The sequence below is a fragment of the Poromitra crassiceps genome (genome assembly GCF_964638095.1).
Source record: "Poromitra crassiceps genome assembly, chromosome: 5".
NCBI classification, from domain to species: Eukaryota; Metazoa; Chordata; class Actinopteri; order Beryciformes; family Melamphaidae; genus Poromitra; species Poromitra crassiceps.
The window spans coordinates 32,417,085-32,422,084 of record NC_139642.1 but is presented as its reverse complement, the minus strand read 5'-3'; the positions used below and the strand labels follow the sequence as shown (position 1 = coordinate 32,422,084).

The window sequence follows — 5,000 nt, the reverse complement described above, 5'->3', positions numbered from 1 at the left end:
AAGACTGGGCATTGGAAGAACAACATTGACCAGTTTGAACAGAGTGTGGAAAGACCCAGATGTATCTGCCAATACAAAAGTTAGACTGGTCAAAACACTGGTGTTTCCTGTAGTGACATGGCAGCAAAAACCTAGACTGTGCAGAAAGGGGAAAGGAAAAAGATAGATGCGTTTGAGCTGTGGGTCCTCCTGAAAATACCATGGACAGCAAGACGGACCAACAAGTCAGTGATTGAACAAATAAAACCAGCAAATGTCTCTGGAAGCGATCATCCAGAAGCAGAAACCTGGATATTTGGGACATATTGAGATCAGGAGGTAGGATGGAGAAAGATATTATGCTGGGAGAGACTGAAGGAAGTCGAGGTAGAGGAAGACCAAAAGCAAGATGGATTGACACCATAAAAGAAGTGACGGAAGAGGACCGAAAGACTGAAACATCTTACACAGGAGAGAGACAGTCGGAGGATGGAAATCTATAGAGTCACCAAGGGTCGCAAGCGACTTGATGGAACATAAAGAAAAGTGAAGCTGAAACTGTGCGTATTGAAGTGTACGTTAGTGTAGAGCAGGAGTTTTCAAAGTCTGGGACTATGGGCCTCCCCTCAGCCAAAGCTTGGGAAAAGGTGCCTCCCCTTAGTTCACTAGTTTCTTCGCTAAATTCTTGGATGCCTATGGGATCATGATTATGTTATTTGATCCCATAGACAATTGAGCCAAAAAATATCCTGATATTGCTGTTTCACACACTTCAGAGTACACCAAATACATAAAAAAGGTCTGTCTGGAGGCATTTATTTGTTTATGCCTCTGGGAAAGTGGGAAAACACAAAAAGTCTCCAAAATCTCTGAACTATCTGTTTAAGCAAATCACACACATTTAGGCTATTCTATGTTAGATAACTACTGTAATAAGCACTGTAATATGTTGTTACTTCCATTCACTGAGCCTCCCCTGAAACTGTTTGGAGCCCCCCAGGAGAGGCCTGCCTCCCACAAAGGAGTTATTGGAAAGGTTGGTTTCAAGCTCTATACCTTTCATGGGTCAAATATCTTGATATGCTCCTCCGGTCGTTTTGAGGCTTAAAGAATCTGATGCACATTACCGCTGCTTCAATATGAGTAAATGTCAGTGTGAGCACTTATCTGCATTGAGTATGTAATGGCTTTGATGGTGCAATGTGCACGCAGAGCCAGCAGGACCAGGGTCCTTTGCTTTACTCCATCTAAAGCCGTCGCTTGTTGGTATCGTCTCGGACTTGCATCTGAGCAAATTCTCAGCTTGTTTAACATTGTTTGTTTGTGGAGAACTACTGTAATTTGTCTTAATTTTCTTCATTTTGCCAAAATCCAATCAATATATGGAAAATGTAATTTTGAGATTGTGATTAAAAGCAAGCTAGCTGAGTAGCTAAAGCTATTTGGATGTGATGGGATAGTTAGCCTAGCAAACCGAGCCTACCTGTCTTAGCAAGTTTTTTAACATTACACATCAGGAACACCACCAACTTCAGCTTTATGCCGAATATGATTGGTTAGACTCAGCAAAAGGAGCACACTCAATCTAACGAAACAACTTAGGTGCAAGGCAAAAATAAACTGAATAGAGAAGAGAACAGGCCAGCACACTCAATGCCCTTTCACAAATGTAATTGTCATCTGGACACAGCAGCAACGGACGTTCCAGCCAAAAGGCCTTCTTCATGTTGTCAACGCTGAAGAAGAGAATTACATTTGTGAAAGGACATTGAGTGTGCTGGCCTGTTCTCTTCTCGAATGTGATTGGTTCTCACACTGCGACCGTTGAGCTCTTTTGAATCATATTTAAACTTTAAAAACGTTTTTTTTTTTTTTTTTTATCACACTGTGGGCCGAGTCCATGTTGTCACTTCAAAATCTCAAAAATGTTCGCGGCCCACATTCGACCATAGGCCGCCAAATAATGCTTTCTCACAGCACTTCTTAATTTAATGATAAAGGGAGCTGTCCATCAGCACCACACACACACACACACACACACACACACACACACACACACACACACACACACACACACACACACACACACACACACACACACACACACACACACACACACACACACACACACACACAGGTAAACTGAATGTAGGTGGGCTCCATTAGTTACCTACTTTAATTCTGTCCCTGTAGATGATTGCTGCTCCAGCGGCAGAGCAAATTGCCCATCTATCGGCCAACTCCTCCAGCATCAGCCATGTATCACAGCACCTAGGCTCAAACGCCTCGTTAAGACATCAACTCCTCCAGCATCAGCCATGTATCACAGCACCTAGGCTCAAACGCCTCATTAAGGCATCAACTCCTCCAGCATCAGCCATGTATCACAGCACCTAGGCTCAAACGCCTCGTTAAGGCATCAACTCCTCCAGCATCAGCCATGTATCACAGCACCTAGGCTCAAACGTCTCGTTAAGGCATCAACTCCTCCAGCATCAGCCATGTATCACAGCACCTAGGCTCAAACGTCTCGTTAAGACATCAACTCCTCCAGCATCAGCCATGTATCACAGCACCTAGGCTCAAACGCCTCGTTAAGACATCAACTCCTCCAGCATCAGCCATGTATCACAGCACCTAGGCTCAAACGCCTCGTTAAGACATCAACTCCTCCAGCATCAGCCATGTATCACAGCACCTAGGCTCAAACGCCTCGTTAAGACATCAACTCCTCCAGCATCAGCCATGTATCACAGCACCTAGGCTCAAACGCCTCCTTAAGACATCAACTCCTCCAGCATCAGCCATGTATCACAGCACCTAGGCTCAAACGCCTCCTTAAGACATCAACTCCTCCAGCATCAGCCATGTATCACAGCACCTAGGCTCAAACGTCTCGTTAAGACATCAACTCCTCCAGCATCAGCCATGTATCACAGCACCTAGGCTCAAACGTCTCGTTAAGGCATCAACTCCTCCAGCATCAGCCATGTATCACAGCACCTAGGCTCAAACGTCTCGTTAAGACATCAACTCCTCCAGCATCAGCCATGTATCACAGCACCTAGGCTCAAACGCCTCGTTAATACATCAACTCCTCCAGCATCAGCCATGTATCACAGCACCTAGGCTCAAACGCCTCGTTAAGGCATCAACTCCTCCAGCATCAGCCATGTATCACAGCACCTAGGCTCAAACGTCTCGTTAAGACATCAACTCCTCCAGCATCAGCCATGTATCACAGCACCTAGGCTCAAACGCCTCGTTAATACATCAACTCCTCCAGCATCAGCCATGTATCACAGCACCTAGGCTCAAACGCCTCGTTAAGACATCAACTCCTCCAGCATCAGCCATGTATCACAGCACCTAGGCTCAAACGCCTCGTTAAGACATCAACTCCTCCAGCATCAGCCATGTATCACAGCACCTAGGCTCAAACGTCTCGTTAAGGCATCAACTCCTCCAGCATCAGCCATGTATCACAGCACCTAGGCTCAAACGCCTCGTTAAGGCATCAACTCCTCCAGCATCAGCCATGTATCACAGCACCTAGGCTCAAACGCCTCGTTAAGACATCAACTCCTCCAGTATCAGCCATGTATCACAGCACCTAGGCTCAAACGCCTCGTTAAGGCATCAACTCCTCCAGTATCAGCCATGTATCACAGCACCTAGGCTCAAACGCCTCCTTAAGACATCAACTCCTCCAGCATCAGCCATGTATCACAGCACCTAGGCTCAAACGCCTCGTTAAGGCATCAACTCCTCCAGTATCAGCCATGTATCACAGCACCTAGGCTCAAACGCCTCGTTAAGGCATCAACTCCTCCAGCATCAGCCATGTATCACAGCACCTAGGCTCAAACGCCTCGTTAAGGCATCAACTCCTCCAGTATCAGCCATGTATCACAGCACCTAGGCTCAAACGCCTCGTTAAGGCATCAACTCCTCCAGTATCAGCCATGTATCACAGCACCTAGGCTCAAACGCCTCGTTAAGGCATCAACTCCTCCAGCATCAGCCATGTATCACAGCACCTAGGCTCAAACGCCTCGTTAAGGCATCAACTCCTCCAGCATCAGCCATGTATCACAGCACCTAGGCTCAAACGCCTCGTTAAGGCATCAACTCCTCCAGCATCAGCCATGTATCACAGCACCTAGGCTCAAACGCCTCGTTAAGGCATCAACTCCTCCAGTATCAGCCATGTATCACAGCACCTAGGCTCAAACGCCTCGTTAAGGCATCAACTCCTCCAGCATCAGCCATGTATCACAGCACCTAGGCTCAAACGCCTCGTTAAGGCATCAACTCCTCCAGCATCAGCCATGTATCACAGCACCTAGGCTCAAACGCCTCGTTAAGGCATCAACTCCTCCAGCATCAGCCATGTATCACAGCACCTAGGCTCAAACGCCTCGTTAAGGCATCAACTCCTCCAGTATCAGCCATGTATCACAGCACCTAGGCTCAAACGCCTCGTTAAGCCATCAACTCCTCCAGCATCAGCCATGTATCACAGCACCTAGGCTCAAACGCCTCGTTAAGACATCAACTCCTCCAGCATCAGCCATGTATCACAGCACCTAGGCTCAAACGCCTCGTTAAGACATCAACTCCTCCAGCATCAGCCATGTATCACAGCACCTAGGCTCAAACGCCTCGTTAAGACATCAACTCCTCCAGCATCAGCCATGTATCACAGCACCTAGGCTCAAACGCCTCGTTAAGACATCAACTCCTCCAGTATCAGCCATGTATCACAGCACCTAGGCTCAAACGCCTCGTTAAGACATCAACTAATGTGTTATGGAAGCTGCCGCCCGCTGGAGAGTCCCCAGGATGCTCTGCACTCCACAGAGGGCAAACAGAGGTCAACCCCTGCTTAATCCCTGTTAACAGACTGACCCAGAGGGAAAGAGACACACAGACAGAGAATTAGACAGACAGACAGACAGACAGACAGACAGACAGACAGACAGACAGACAGACAGACAGACAGACAGACAGACAGACAG

At 47.2% G+C, this 5,000-nt stretch overlaps 2 protein-coding genes across 2 annotated transcripts in view; both read right to left on the bottom strand.

Moving 5' to 3' along the window:
* Positions 1-5,000, bottom strand: part of LOC310776432 (ankyrin repeat and SOCS box protein 12-like) — a gene marked incomplete at both ends in the record, with an annotated part of 37,997 nt that overhangs the window by 167 nt on the left and 32,830 nt on the right. The window lies entirely within an intron of this gene.
* Positions 1-5,000, bottom strand: part of serpini1 (serpin peptidase inhibitor, clade I (neuroserpin), member 1) — a 28,927-nt gene that overhangs the window by 18,376 nt on the left and 5,551 nt on the right.